We start from the raw sequence: 16,410 nt of genomic DNA on the forward strand, positions 1-16,410 counted from the left end.
TCAAGTGATTAGTTCGCCCATTGATTTTTCAGGATTTATTGAAGCAGGATTTACCATGGAAGGATGCATGCAGCAGTGTGGTGGTAAGTGAATTAGCCTTTTATGTAGAAATAAGAAGATGTGGCATGAGAGTGTTGTGCCGGCCAGAAATTAGTTCCTTTTTATGTCCTTTTTATGATCCATAAATAAGTTAAAAAGGGTCTCAAATGTTATATTGTTATTAATATTGTTGTTAAGATATTTCGTTATTCACACCCCTGTCAAATCTCATCCGGTTTCATTGTTATTTATCCGTTTGTTTACATCTGATGTTAAAGTACATTTCTGGAATGTCACCGGAAATTGATTGTTTACATATCGTTTATACATGTTGAAGGGACCCCAAAATTAGTAGTTTACGCTTGTTATGCAATAAATATGACTTGATGTTGTAGAAATCATAGAATTGTGTACTTCTATATTGTTTAATTACTTATTCATGTGATTATTAGCTCTCATATTGTAGTTTTTAGTCTACTTTCACTTTTAACTTGCAGTCAGAATGTCCATTTTTGCCGGGACACGAACCACTTCCATTGGGAATTTCACTTACATTATATTATGTCACGACTTTTATCCTGCATTACTAACTTTATAATACATTTATTTATCCATCTAGTTAGGTGTGGATCCATTGTAAGTCTGAATTATTTGTAATATTGTGCATAAGTGCTCGGAGGATACATAGAACCACCATCTCCTTCTTCTCTGTATTAGCTTCCTTTAAATAGGAACACCTCTAATATATATATTATTAGAGTATTTGGGGTAAATTTTGAAAGATTTTTTTCTGGTTGTATGTAGATAACTATGTACAGCACACTATGTAGGAGGTTTTCTTTCATTTATAGGTTGTTTTTATATATATATACAGACTGTTTTATTTTGTATCTTTTTATTTTATTTTTATTATAATAAAGGAAACGTGCACCATAGCAGTATTTACATGTGAGGGTCTTATATACATGTTTTTGTTTTTGTTTTAAAACTTAACCATACAATATTTAAAAGTTGTACAAAAACAAAATAAGTGTCTATAGTGATAGTAGTTATATATATATAATTCTATTTTTTATAAAAGGATAGAGTTATAGATTAATTTTCTAAAATGAGGTTACTTAATTATTTTAAAAGGAACAAGTATGTATTTTAAAAAGTAAAAATATATATTGCATCAATTTTAACATGATAAAATATCTCATAATAGTGAACATCAATTTTCTTGACTGGCGATGTGGAATTTCATTGATAAAAACTAGAATCTTTTATCTAATTAAAAAGCTAAAAAATAAAATAAAAATAAGACAGTCATTAAAAACAAAGTTCTTATTCTTAGTTTCAGTATCATGTAATAAATTTACTTTGTTTTAAGTGGAAAATGTGGTTAAAAATATTTTGGCATCATATAAAATTATCATTTATAATACAGGAGCTTGTCATTAATTTTAATTATTTTAATTATATGATAACATTTCTCATTTTATAGAGATTGTAAATTTAAATTATACTCATAATTTAGAGCTGAACTCGCATTCGGGTGATTATCAATTCAACTTGATGAATATCCTCCTTTTGTCTCCTTTACTAACACATTTATTTGAATCGTCTATCTCTAGTCCATGTAATGAGAATTTGAATATATTTGTTTCTCCATGTTTAACATTTTTTAATAAAACAGTTCTTATATGTATAAACATTTATCCGTTTTTGCTTCTTCACTATCCACTGAATATTGAATATTAATACACAGTATAATTGTTCATATACCTGTACACTTTGGTTTTACACAATATTATTTGATGTTCCGTGCATCTAATATTTCAATTCTCTTGATATGTAGTTGGAATAGTAGGTTTCTAGCTTTCTGCTCTAACTTTTCTGCCAGTTCCATTCCTATACTAAGGGATTCTTTAAAATTGCTCCAGTCTAATATCAGACGTGTAATTTCCATCTTATTGTTGCAGTATGTATTCCATTTTGCAGGACCACAGCTATCCAGAATGACTTTTTTTATATCTATAAAATATTTCTCTCTTATAGTGCTTAGTACAGGACAGGTGGTTATCATGTGTACTATGTCTTCACTTTCTGTATGGCACAGTTGACATGTTGCTTCTGTTGAGAAATGTGTGAACTTATGTTTGTCTGATTGCAATATATAAGTTCCAGTCATCATTCTGGATTTCACAATGGATTTTCTTATCTCAATTCTGGGTTGATTTTTTAGCTTCCATACATGTGCTGTTTTTCCTATTTCCAAATTATCTATGCAGACATATTTAAGACTGGTTTTATTGAAAGCATCAGATTTTAATTTATCATTCCAAAATTTGTGAATTTGTCTATTGATTTCTTCCTTCCATGCATTTTTTTTGGGTGTGCTATTTTGAAGTATGTTGATTGAAGGTAGACTGTATAACTCTAAAATGTTCAGTATTTTGCTGAAGAAACTTTTCTTGTTATCGAAATTGGTAGCTATCTGTCTGTTCATGACATCTTTGATTTTGGTATTGTCACATGTTATAATGGAATATAGTAGTGATAGTTGTCTCTTGTGTATTTCAGCTTCTATCGGCAAGGCTCCCAAAAACAGTAGGACAGCAGCATTTGATGTCCTTTCTGGTAAGGACTGTAGGTGTCTCAAATTCTTCCTGTGAAATTTCTCTAGATCTTCAAGATTAGATTTTGTTAATGGAAGTACCTCTAATCCATATATTAATCTTGGTATAACATATGTTCTATAAATTTGGTAGGAGATTTCTGGGTTGAGTCCATTGGTGCCATGTACTCCAGATCCCATAAGAGCATACCTTGTTCTTCTTGCTGTTTGAATTCTGTCTTTTACGTTGAAGTTATTTTCTGAACCATCTGTTCTTTTTACTCCTAGATGTTCACTGCAATCAGTGGTTTTTACTTTTTTACCATCCATAGTCCAGTTGTAATCAGTTTTAATTTTTGAGCAATCGATTATTTCAGTTTTTGTAGGATGTATTTTGTAATGATGTTCCTTTGCATACCTGTCTATAACATTCAACATTATTTGGAGCTCATGCTCATTATTTGAGATGAAGGCGATATCATCGGCACAGGTTGGTGCTCCTATATAGATGTCTCCTAGATGATAACCCAGGGAATTCTGCTCTAGCTCAACTAACAAATCCTGCACAAATATTTTATATAGATGAGTAGAGAGTATCCCACCTTGTCTAACTCCTTGTTTTATTGTGAAGGATTCGCTTACCCCATCTAGCCATTTTACTTTGGAGCTAAGCCCATTATATAGTTCTGTTAGGATCTTCCAATAGGTGGGATGAATATTCTGATCAATGGCCTTGTCCATAAGAATTATATGCTGGACAACATCAAATGCTGACTGAACATCTAGAACAGATATATAAAATTTTTCAGTTGACTTTTTGATTTCATAGCGGGCTTCAGATATAAGCAGACTTGACATTATTGGTGACAATCCTTCTGTAAATCCGAACTGTAGCAATGTTTTTGATTTTAGATTTAGTTTTTCTATAAAAGCATATTCAAAGGTTTTTCCAATAGTAGCTGTGACTGTTATACCACGATAGTTCCCCATGATAGTTGGATCTTTTTGTTTTTTCAGTACTGGAGTAAGTAGGCCAAAAGTAAATGCTGTTGGTACTGCTTTATTCAGTAGGATGTTGTTAAAAATTGATGTTAATGTAGGGGTAATAGTAGTTTTGGAGTACTTTAGATGTTCAGCTGATATCCCAAATTCATCAGCACTTTTTTTGGTATTAAGCTCATCTATTGCTTTCATGACTTCTGTATCTGTAAAGAGTTCTGGTTCCACAGTACTTTGGTCCATTGCTTGTTCATATAGCTGCTGTCTGATTTTACATAGGTTGAGATAGTTATTGTCAAATAACTCTTCCTTTGGGACACTCAGGTCCTCGTAGTAGGATGCAAAACTTCTTCTTTGATCTTCTGGTATGAAATTCAATTCCCCATTGATTTTTAAGCAGTTTGTAGAAGTTTGTTGGCTGCTACGGTTCCTATTGATTAGTCTATAGAAAAGTTGGGTATTTGGGTTGTCCATTATCTGTTGATATAAACTTTGTCTACTGACAGCTTGTTCCATTCTTACTTTGCTACGCAATTTTCTCTTCTCCAGCTTAAGTGTTGTAGCTAATTGATGTTCTTTCTGTTTACCAGCTTCTTGCCACTGTTTGTATATATTTCTGCAAGATTTTATAAGTATTTGAACTTCTGGGGATGCTTTCCATTTTGGACCCTTAAGTTGCAGGAGTTTTGTTGGAATTGTAATATTTCCTGCTCTTACAAGGCTATTTGTTAGAATATCAACCTGTGTGTTAATGTTATTTTCATCCACTATTGCAGTTATATCCTGTTGTATGAGCCTGTTGTATTGGTTTGTATCCATTTGGTCCCATTGTAACTTATACTTAGCTTTTCTGTTTTTATTTGCAGATTTCACTTTTGCTGGTATGTCTATTGTTGTAATGACTCTGACTGAGGTATGCGCTGACAGATTGATACTTGATTTTTCATCTATAGTGTAGTTTAGTACTAGTTTTTTGTCTTGGACTAGTATATAGTCAATTTGTGATGAAGATGACCAAGCATGATGGAAAAATGTGTGCTTTTCGCATATATCTTGTCCTGTTGATAAACCCATTTCTGCCACAAAGTTCTTCAGCATCTTGTCATGTTTGTTACTTCTCGTAGATAGGAGTGTCCCATTCAGATCTCCACAAAGTATAACTTTATGAGTCTCCTGATACTTTTGTATGATATCATATATTATATCCAAACATTCTGTATATTCAAATTGGGAGTCTGTATTGCAAGTTGGCATGTATGCATTTATAATACATAGTTCTTGTGAGGCTGTTATTAGTATTGCAATTACTCTTTCATTGCCATCTTTTAGCTTTTTAATGCTGTTAGTCCATGCATTTGGCCATAATATGGAGACTCCAGCTTTGCCTTTAGGAAGTTTAAAACTGTCTATTGGGTCATTGGTATCCGAACATCTTGTATGATTTTCCATATCTGGCAGTATGTTTTTAATTTCTCTAATTTGAAAATCCCATAAGAAGTGCTCTTGAAGACATACTATTGATTTTGACAGGTCTAAAGAATGTAAGAATGTAATATTTGTTTTTAATCCTTCAATGTTGTTTGTGATAATCTCTATTGTTGGATTAGAATCTTTACCTTTCCTGCAGCTTGTTCCTGATCTGGCGGGCGGCTTTCTTGGGCTAGTACACGAAAATTTCCCTGCTCTTTATCTGTTTCACTGGTGTCATTGATTGTCTGTACTTTTAGGTTGTCAGATGTTGGATGTGTACAAGACAAGTGTTCTGTCAGGGTATTTTGATGTTTTTCAATATCCTGTGATGGTATATTTATTTCATTATGTGTATCCATCCTCTGGCTTTGGTTGAGCGTGCCAGTTAATCCTTGATTGTGTGTTCTCTTGTCAAGGGTTTTTATTTTGCTTTTTATAGAGATATCCCTATCTCTCTCTCTTTGAGTATTGATGTTCTGCTGCTTTTGTATTGTGTTAGCTCTTACTGCATTTTTTTGGTTTTGTTGACCTGTATGATTCATATTCTTGTTGAAATTTTGAGGATGTGGCAGGAGTCCTGGTTTTGTTGTCTGTTGTATAGGCTCAGGATTCAATGGATGGCTTGTTGCATTCATTCTTCGTTGATTCTGTCGCCCTATGTTTGGATTGATATGTGTATTTGACAAGTTGTGGTGTTGATATTGCCCTTGTTGTCTTTGCAGTACTTCAAATGGAGCAGTTGGTATATAAACTCCTGATGTCTGTTGCTGATTTATATATGTTGGTATAGTATATGAACTTTGCATCTGCCTCCCAGTTGGTATAGTATATGGACCTTGCATCTGCCTCCCAGTTGGCATAGTATATGGACCTTGCATCTGCATCCCAGTTGGCATAGTATATGGATTATGCATCTCAGTTGGCATAGCAAATTGATTGTACATTCCAGTTGGCATATACATTGGTATGTTTGTCGTTGGCACATATTGGTTTGTGTATGCTGTATGTGTATATTGTGGTATCCCATGATTCATCAAGTGTGGGTGAGATGGAAAATTTCCTGTACACATATATGGATTTGTAGGAGGATGGTTTTTGACCTGTAGCGCAATTTGAGTTGTGAGTGCTGTTTGAATACACATATTTTGCGTCATTTGGGCTTCAATTGCTCTTAATCGATGTTCAAGCAGCATTTCTTTCATGTTGTTATGCGCCATCCATTCTTGTTGGTTATTATCAATCCTGGTTGTATTATCAGTTCTTGTCTGGTTTTGATTTGGTTGATCATTTTGCGTTTTGATTGTCTCTATAACAGTTCTCATGTGTTTAATATCGTTTTCAAGATTCAGTATCCTGGTCTTTTGGGAGACTATAATTTCATCTTTATCTGATCTTTTTGTCCCAGTTGATGATTTGGACCCCTTTTTCTTGTCTGTGGATTGCATTGATGTTTTGTCGATGTTCTGACTATTCTCATATGATTGTCCTGATGCTTTCTTCTCTTGGGATTTTGTATCCATTTTTATTATGGGTTGAATTGGTGATATTACCCTTTTGACCAGAGTCTCATCTTCTGTTGCTTCTGGAAGCATTTTCTGATCTTCATTTTGGTCATCAGGATTCAAAGTTTTTATGGCTTCCTTTTCCTCTATCAATATTTCCTTGATGTTCTCTGTATTATTATTTTCTAGGCTCTGATCTTGAATTTCCTGTATACTCTCTATATTATGTATTTGATAAGTCTCTACATCTGTGCTTGAATCTTCTGGAGGATTATGTTGTTCTTCATCGCACTCCATGTAATTTCTGCTCTCATATAGCATGTCGTCATTGCAGAATCTGCATATGTATTCTATATGTTTTAGCTCTTCACAGCCTATATTCTTCGAGATGTTTTCACACTCATAATGGTACCAGTAGTCACACCTATCGCAGCCTATCCCATCTTCTACATATTTTCTGCAGGATGGACATATACTTGTGTCTGATTCAGCTCCTTGTAATTCTACATTCTGGTTGTTTCTATTGTATATATTCAGACTAGTTTCATTGTCTTTTTGATGACTACCCTGCCTATTGTCGCTGTTTGTTATAGACTTTTGTATCACTTTTGAAGAGTACTTCTTCATTTGAGATATGCAGGTATGAATACTGTTGTTAAGTAATTGTACCTCGCAATATTCCTTTCTAATTTTTTCACATAGTTTATCAAAAATGTCATTGATAAATATATCTACTCTCTTTCCATTAACGTTTATTGAACAGCTGGTATGGTATAGATTAATGGAGAATTTCAATACGCTGCCGGCTTGTCCATTTTGTTTCCTGTTATATACTCGGTAGCATGAGTCAACTGTTAAACCTGCCTCCTCGACTCCATCTTGTTTTTGTACTACAGCGAGGCTGTTTTCATCTGTAGAGTTCAGTATTTTGTGTATTTCTCCTTTTAGTATTTCATATGCTCCTGCACTCATTTCTACAACGAAATTATTTCCTGCCTTAAGTTCGTATTTTAAATGTTGTCTCTGGCAGGCATCTGATTTTTTTTGGAGGGCTTTCTCTTTATTTAAGGTATACAGCCTGGTGTTGATTGTTGATGGTTGAAGATCTCCTGTTGAGGCTGTTTTCCTAAATTTCCTTAATTCCATACTTTCTGATATTTTTTTTTTGTCTATTTTATCAATATATTGTTTTGTTGTTGGATATATATTGGATTTTTTTTTTTTTTTTATTCTCTTTAACTAATCAGTAAATCATAGAATTCAGTCTACTTTTAATATCTATATATGGTTATCCACAGGGGTATAGTGGTGTAGCGCGGAATCCTACGCTGACCTAACCCTGATTGTGGATGGTAAGCTACTATGTATGGTGTAGCAGATTTTTAAATATTGTTATGTTCTCTGAATCCTATATCCTGACTTTTTAAATATATATTCGGATAAGCTGGTTATTGCTATGGACTTTTTATTATATGTTTCAGGACAGAGATCTAAACAAAGTTATCCAGTTGAGCCAAATGGTATAGCGCGGAGTCCCACACTGACCTGATACTCAGTATCTGAAAAACTGTAATTAGTGGTATAGTGCGGAGTCCCACGCTGACCTTAAATTTTGTTGTCCTGATCACTATAATAAAATGTTATGATTTTGTTGTTTTTTTGTTGTTTTTTTTTATCCTCTAGTTGTTATTCAGATCCTTTTCTTTTTCTTCCCCTTGTTTTTCTGTTATCCAGCAATCTTTGATAGTCTGAAGAGTGAACTTCATTAACCAAGCACGGGCTAGATGGTCGTTAGGATGAATCCCGTCATATAACAAACTGATGTTGTAAAGGCGCCTGCTTTTGACGTCGCCGGCGTGTCTGCTACTTTCTCCTTCACCTTTATATTTTCTGGCTTGCCTGTTAGACGTTCTATACAGGTCACTGTTAAGACTAGAAGGATGATGTTGACTTTCTAAATTTATATTTTTGATGGCTTTGTTGACCTCTATGATTTGATGTTCTAATGTATGGTCTTCGTCTTGTTGTTCTTTTTCCTCTGTATCTTTCAATTTGTAATTTTGGTCCTTTTTCTTTGACTTCTGAATTTTATTCCACTCAACAATGGAAAAGAATGGGATTTCAAGGATAGTATATTTACTATGTGGAGAGAGCTTTTCGAGTTGTTTTATTATTTCCCTGTATTTTGTAGTAAGATGTTCAACAATATCCTGTGTATCTTGGTACCGTATTTTGATCTGTCTTGTTCTTTTATTCAGTTCAGTAAAATCACAGGTACCAATAAGAATGTATAACCAGATATTCCTATCTATGAGTTGTAGCTCTGTTTCTATGTTGTCATCTAGCCAAGACACTGCTGAGTTAACGTTGCGACCTCCTTCACACCAAAAACTAATTTCTCTATGCTGCTGATGAAATTTTTGTTTTTGTATTTTGGCCCCAATGCTATCACTCAAAAGAACTGGTTTGTACTTTTGTGGCCCTTCTGGTGTTGGAATTGGCCTGCTAGCGCTCTTTTTCAGCTTTATCAATGACATACAGGTAGGTTGTTTTCTTTTAAAGACTTTGTAATAATAATAAGCTTCCGGATTATCACCCGAAATGCGAGCCCAAACGTTTATTTTATAAATATGAAACAAGACAAAGGAAAAAATATTAATATGAACAACGGGGAAAATAAATAAGACAGAAAAAAAAAAAATTCAAGACAAAAATCAAAAATGGCGGTCAATATGAAATATATTTATGTTTTTTTTTGTGTTTTGGGAAAAACTGGATTAATACAAGTTTTGTTTTGTTTGTCTCAATGTGTATGTATATGTGCTGTACAAGTTTTATACAATGTGCATTAAATAAGATGCCAAACTTAAAACAATTTCTCTAAATTTCTCTCGTAAAATTTTTCACTTCCACTTCTTTCAAGCCTCCCATCTTTGCGCAAATGAGCACGTTTGCCCGGAGATCGCAAACCGAATTATTTGATTAGTTAATATTATTCTATATATAAAGCGACGTCAGCGTACTCGTGACGTCATTTTTTCTCAGTTCACTTTCTTGAGACACGTTAATTTTAGTCGCATAAAGTTTAACTTGATTATTTCTTTATAATGTCGCAGCAGAATATTTCTTCACATGTAGCGATGCAAACTCCATACAGCGTTATCGTTCGGGTCATACTTCCCTTTCTCTACAAAGAAGCGTAGCAAGATGTCACCACTGTTTCGGAGTTTGGTAGCGATGGTACTTTTGCGTGATAGTTCAATATAATTGTGCCTTTTTAGGTATCTTTATTTGAGTGTTTCTATTAAAAGAAACCATTCTTTTACTTTGTTGGCACCGGGAGTCAAACTGTAAATTGCACCGGGTGCATTAGTATTTATTTAATAGTTCCGTGAATTATTGATCCGTTAGAGAAAAGTTATGAATATAAATTACATTTTATATTTAGATGATTTTACCAATCAACTGGTTCGTTTACTGCATTTAAATCGTTTATAGCGGTATTCAAATTAAGCGGTGCTTTCAAGTTTGGATTTGGCGCACCACTTCTATTTTCGGTGTCTCTGCACCGTATACGGCAAAAATTATATACATTGCTAAGGCAATGCACCTGGATTAGAGATGACCATTTATTACTAAATTGTTAACTTTGGTGCAACAGCACCTCGTTTTTATATACTGTCACCTGAACCTTGGGTGCACAGAAACTTTGGGTGTAACTGAACCTTGGTGCAACCGCACCTCATTTATATACCTTAATTGATCCTTGGTGCAACCGCACCTCATTTTTATACCGTAACTTAACCCTTAGGTGCAATTGAACCTCAGGTGTTTACGCACCTCACCGTAAATATAGCAAGTTAACTATGAGATTGAAAAATCTCATACCTTTTTAAGTTTTATGTATCCTCTTGGGACTCCTTCTGTTTATATATAGATGTCATATAAGTTTATAGTATAATTATTTACTATCATTGTCAAACTGCATAAATTCATGTTGTGTCTTACTACCTGAATAAACAGGGTGTGAACTTTTATTAGTTTTATGTCTCTGTAAAGCCTAAACAGTTAAAGTTATAGCAACAGATCGAACCCCTTTTAGAAGTGTATATTCAATATGAGACAATATCTGAAAATGTCTAATTTCCATGTCCCGCACTTCACCAGCAATTATTTTTTTATTCAACCATCTTTTTTGAAAATTTTAAGTTTCAGTATAAACTAAATTATATAATGCATCATGGCCTGCCAATTAAACACTCATTCTTATATTTCTTCCAATAAAATATTGTAATTTAAATGTTCAACCTCCCCTAAAATCATGTTGTCCCCTGTGTTTTTTTGAAAACTAAATCATTCAAATTAATTAAACAGGCGTCCGATTCTCACATATATGATATATTATATAATAAACTTGCCCCTAATTTGTCTTTTTATATTATAACTATAGCATGTAATAAAATTTGGCAAATTTTAAGAGAAATAAAATTGTCCCCAGGGGTGATTTCCCTCCTGTTACCACTGGGTTTTTTTTACCTGTGGAAACGTTTACAAGACCAAGAGTTATTTTCCCATTATGTATTGTGAAGAGCATCATTTCCTGAATGCATTAGTACAAAGAAATAGTTGGAAAGGCGGCCAGGTTTGAAAATTCAAGCCCATCCAAGGTAAGAATTTATAGAAAAATACTTATTGGTGTTCTATCCTGTTACAGCCTTTTCTTACACTTTCTGAGAATATTTTTAAGTGTGCACCACAGCATTAAGTGTGTTTTTATATCATCTTTTTAAAAGTTATATGTCACAGGAAATACACTTACATTTAATGTGATAAAAAGGACAAAAACTATCGCGTAATTCCTTTCTGTTACGTTCTGTCATGTTACCTGATAAAAAGTAACAGCATAACCATCATCAGTAACAGGAAGGATGTTCAAGACAATTTCACTGAAGAATCGAAAAGTTAATCTACTATATGCCAACCATTTTATTTAATATAAGTTATCACCATCATATTAAATAAATTTCTAAATAATATACAGTATATTTAATAAAAAAAAAAAATAGGTTTTTTGCTTTTGGTAACAGCAGAGAACATTATGCAATTCTAGTTTAGTAGATAGTAACAGAAAGGAATTTATTTTAGAATTTTTCCTTACCTAGGCAGATTTTTCATCTTGCAAATACAGTTTCAAAGGATAAATGACATTGTTTGCTGTTATCTTCCAATTGTGACCAATTTAAAATGGTGTATTTTTCTTAAACTTTAAAATAAAGCAGAAAATCCTTTCTGTTACCAACTCTGTCCTGTTACCGTTGTGCTGTTACTCAAGATTCTTTCTTGTTACCGACATATCTGACTATATTTAAGTATATTTCTAAACCTTTTGTATTGCAAATGCTAAAATAAATAATTGGCATTTGATAAATTATTGCAGGATATACTAGTAAACCACAAATATTGTCTTAAACTTATTCCTTATTCCCATTAGAAACTTTTTAAAATTGATTCACTTTGGTAACAGGAAAGAACTGGATTTGTTATGTACCATTTTTAAAATAGCCATTGTTTCCTTATTAAACAATTGTTTGAATTACAGACAACAGTTCCTAGATCCCCAATGTGTGTTCTTCGATTTGTGCTATTAAAATACTGGGTCTAAATTTGTTTTTTCTTATTTCTAAAAATTAGACTTTTTCAGATATTGTCTCATATATATACACCTTGATATGTCGTCGTCCCATAAGTGGTCAATGCGCTGACTGGAGATACACACCTGTGGTGGCGACGCAACAAGAGCCACCTAGACAACGCCTTTATATGTGGAAATAGTAAGATGTGGTATGAGAGCCACCGAGACAGCGCCTTCATAGATAGAAATATGAATATCTGGTATAAGAGCCAACGAGACAACGCTTTTATATGTAGAAATAAGAAGATGAGGAACATGTATGAGAGCCAACGAGACAACTCTTTTGACCAAGTCACAATGAAAGTAAATCATTATAGGTCAATGTACGGCTTTCAACACAAAACCTTGAAATTCACCGAACAGCAAATTAGCAAGGGCCCCAAATTTACCTGTGCAAAACAGGAAAACCAACAGGCTAAGTTATATAAAAAATGAAGAAACAAGAATGTTTCTCGTTCTAAAATAATTACTGAATTTTGAAAAGAAAAGATGATCTATAGACACATTTTTTATCACGAAATGTTCGAAATGTTTAGTCTGATTGTAATGAATCCAAATGATATATATGTATTGTCCACAACTTAACAAATTAACCACATTCAAATCTCTTTTATTTCAGAATTCCACCCAGACGAATGAAATCGTGACCTTGCTGTAATCTTACCTGTTGTATACCTTTTATTGACAGATATATCTTAACTAGTACTTTACTAACCTTCAAATAATTTCATATAGATGTGCTAAGTGATGCAATGTTATGTTCCATGTGAACAACACATTTGATATTGTTTCAAACTTATTCGACTTATACATACAGAATTGATTAAGAATTGTCTACTTTTGCTATGAGTACCATAGCCAGTATAATTTTGTTTTGCACATGATTGTGCATATTTATGAACGGTACATTAAAAAATCGAATATCAAGTTTCAATCACTCATGCAGGGTTACATGTATATGTAGGAGATACTGCTCCACATGCAACACGCAAATAACCTCTTGAATACTCTTGGAACACCAAGTAAAATTTGTTTTGCGTAAAGTTTGTTACGGCTTACACGTACAGGTTTCACGTTTTGATAAATAATATTGCTCAAATAGAAAAAAAAATGTCATTTTTCTACATAAGAAAATGCCTGTACCAAGTCAGGAATATAACAGTTGTTATCCATTCGTGTGATGTGTTTGAGCGTTTGATTTTGCCAGTTGATTAGGGACAATCGTTTGGAATTTTCATCTGAAATCGCTATTTTTGTGTATATTTTCCTGGCTTGGTACAGGCATTTTCTTTTAATACAGATGGTGTATTAAAGCCAGGTTTTATAGCTAGCTTAACTACTCACTTGTATGACAGTTGCATAGAACTCCATTATGTTTGCAACAATGTGTAAGCAAAACAAACAGAGAGAATAGGTAAACAATTTAAAACTGGGGTACAGCAGTTAACATTGTGTTACAATCTTCATCACTGGAAAAACAAATAAATATTTCGACAAAGAACATAAAATGGAAGGACAATAAAACAAATATAACTGTAGCATAACAAAGTATATTATTACTTTTATAGTGACTAGAGCACACCCGCGAAATCGCGGGCATATACAGCTGGTGGACTGTTGTAGGATGATTTTTTGTAAAAGATATTATGTATGGAGAATTTAATAAAAGGTATCGAAAGCCCTCTCCCTTTTCCAAAGTCCGATATTTGTTTCCTTTCTGTTAAATTCAATTATTTCTCTTGTGTCTGGCCTCAGACCACAATTATTTTTCTCCTTTGCTACAATGCTTCTTTTGGTAAAAGTTAAACAAATTAACCATGTTAACAATTTGCACCATTTCAAACATGAAATAAATGGAACTGCTTATATATAGACCATTATTAGTATAATAAAATATGCATCTAGGACAATCCATCAGTGTTTTTTTCTTTTGAGAGCCTTCTTAACATGCCAATGGTAGGATATGAATCATGTATAAATGACTAAGGATAATTTGAGGGGTGATCGGAGGGGTCCTGATCTCGAAATCCCGGGCTTAAAGCCATGAAATCCCGAGATATTTAAAGAAATGCATATCCCAAAATCCCGAAATCGAACAATATATTCCTGGATCCCGTAAGGATCAATCCCCAAATCCCGAGCTTAAAACCACCCGATCCCGACGCCCCGAAAAAGGCCCTGCCTACTTCTAACCTCTACCTTACTTTCATTCTTTCCAAATCACTATTTTCCCTTTCAACAATAAATTTTTTATGCCCCAATTGTGGGCATTATGATTTCTAGTTTGTACATCCGTTCGTTCGTCCGTCCGTCCGTCTGTGTCTGTCCCTCTTCAGGTTAAAGTTTTTGGTCAAGGTAGTTTTAGATGAAGTTGAGCATTTTTTTCTTATTTTGATATATATGCAAGTGGTATGACCCCTTAATTAGTAAACATTTCAAAGAAAACAGTAGACAGAATCAGGGCCGACTTTCTATACTAACATAGAAAGTTCCTGACAGAATACAGAGAGTTTCTATATATTAAAGTAGTATAATCGTAGTTTACATGTAGATTAACGCGAAAATTAATTGTCTTCTCTAATGAGGTATAATAGTTGTGGTTCTTGCGTTCTAAACACCATGATATGAAACGCGAAAAATAATTGTCCTCTCTAAGGAGGTATAATAGTTGTGATTCTTGCGATCTAAACAACATGATATGGAGAACTGAAAGGCTTATTTTTTCCATTTTTGTTATCCATCATACGATTAATTGTACTTGACGTGTCAAATGTTTTACTTATTTTAATATATATATAACTGGTATGACCAACATTTCAAAGAAAACAGTAGACAGAATACAAAGAGTCTCTATATATTAACGTAGTATATTAATCGTAGTTTACATGTAGATAAACGCGAAAAAATAATTGTCCTCTATAAGGAGGTATACATATGGTATAATAGTTGTGGTTCTTGCGATCTAAACACCCATGATATGGAGAACGCTCTGATTGGCTTATTTATTTTTCATTTTTGTTATCTATCATACGATTGGTTGTATTTGTGCATCTTTCAAACAGGAAGTCTAGTCTATGACTAAAAGTCAATCCGATGACGGAATCATATCCGGACTCCTTTTTTGTCGTTTTTCTCACAAAATAACTCAAACTGAATGATCACAATAATGGATGACAAATGCGACTATGAATGTTACCTATAGGACACAGAGGCATGATGATTGATTTATTGTGGAAGGAAGAGAAGCGACACACAAAATGAGGTCTTCTCGTTTAATAGTATAGATATAACAACAAATCAGTATCAGTATTTACTGATTTGTATCACTACAATATAATAGTTACTACGCTGAAGTTCATCATCCACGCACGAACTTGGCTCTGAAAAAAATATATCTTTGCACATTAACCTCAGTTTCAGATAAAGAGATATGTGATTGTTATTCTCTGAGACAAGTGTTTTTGACCATCCACAAGGGTCATCCAATGTTCAGTATTTCTGATCAATACTATGATTATACTGAAAAACGACCTAGTGGTTGGATGTTCAAAATTTATATCTTATGCAGCTTTTTAGTAAGTTAACGATAAAAAATCAGCTAAATAATTCATAAATGTCTCTCTGATTTAAAAAAATATATTTTCAAATCAAAGAACATTACAGATCCAACAAAAAACTCTTTAAAAGATTGCAGAACTTTCATCTTTTTAAATTTGTTTTGTATTTTTTTAAGTTCTTTTTATTGAATCATGTATGACGAACATCGAATTCCCGCAGAAAATGTTACAGATTCAATATTATTAAAGAGTCACCACTTGCAATACATGTAATTCAATTATCATTATATATAACAGTTATCGTATAGATTAAGATACAAGTGCCATTCTATAAAGAATCATATATATATATATCATTGGAATCACTCGAAATCGAAAAATTACGTTTCGTGAACAGGAAGATACAATCAGGGTACGGGTAAAAACATTCCCCTCTCAGCAGACGACAACCAAATAATAAGAACACTAGAAAGAAACTCCTGTCAGTAAATATGAGGTACTTAGTTGTTATAGGGAGAGGCTCCGAATAGACAACAAGATTACAAATTGTAA

At 33.3% G+C, this 16,410-nt stretch overlaps 1 protein-coding gene and 1 long non-coding RNA gene across 2 annotated transcripts in view; one reads left to right on the forward strand and one right to left on the reverse strand.

The window, feature by feature from the left end:
• Positions 1–732, reverse strand: part of LOC143057627 (monocarboxylate transporter 12-like) — a 20,861-nt gene extending 20,129 nt beyond the window's left edge. Inside the window, exon 1 of the mRNA XM_076230971.1 lies at positions 593–732. The gene's annotated coding sequence lies outside the window, so the exon portion shown is untranslated. The remainder of the gene's footprint in view (positions 1–592) is intronic.
• LOC143057628 (uncharacterized) overlaps positions 1–13,242 on the forward strand; it is a 13,979-nt gene extending 737 nt beyond the window's left edge. Inside the window, exons 2-3 of the long non-coding RNA XR_012972758.1 lie at positions 33–83; positions 12,921–13,242. This is a non-coding gene — a long non-coding RNA (uncharacterized LOC143057628). The remainder of the gene's footprint in view (positions 1–32; positions 84–12,920) is intronic.
• The last annotated feature ends 3,168 nt before the right edge of the window (positions 13,243–16,410 follow it).

Source organism: Mytilus galloprovincialis, chromosome 13, assembly GCF_965363235.1.
Source record: "Mytilus galloprovincialis chromosome 13, xbMytGall1.hap1.1, whole genome shotgun sequence".
NCBI lineage: Eukaryota > Metazoa > Mollusca > Bivalvia > Mytilida > Mytilidae > Mytilus > Mytilus galloprovincialis.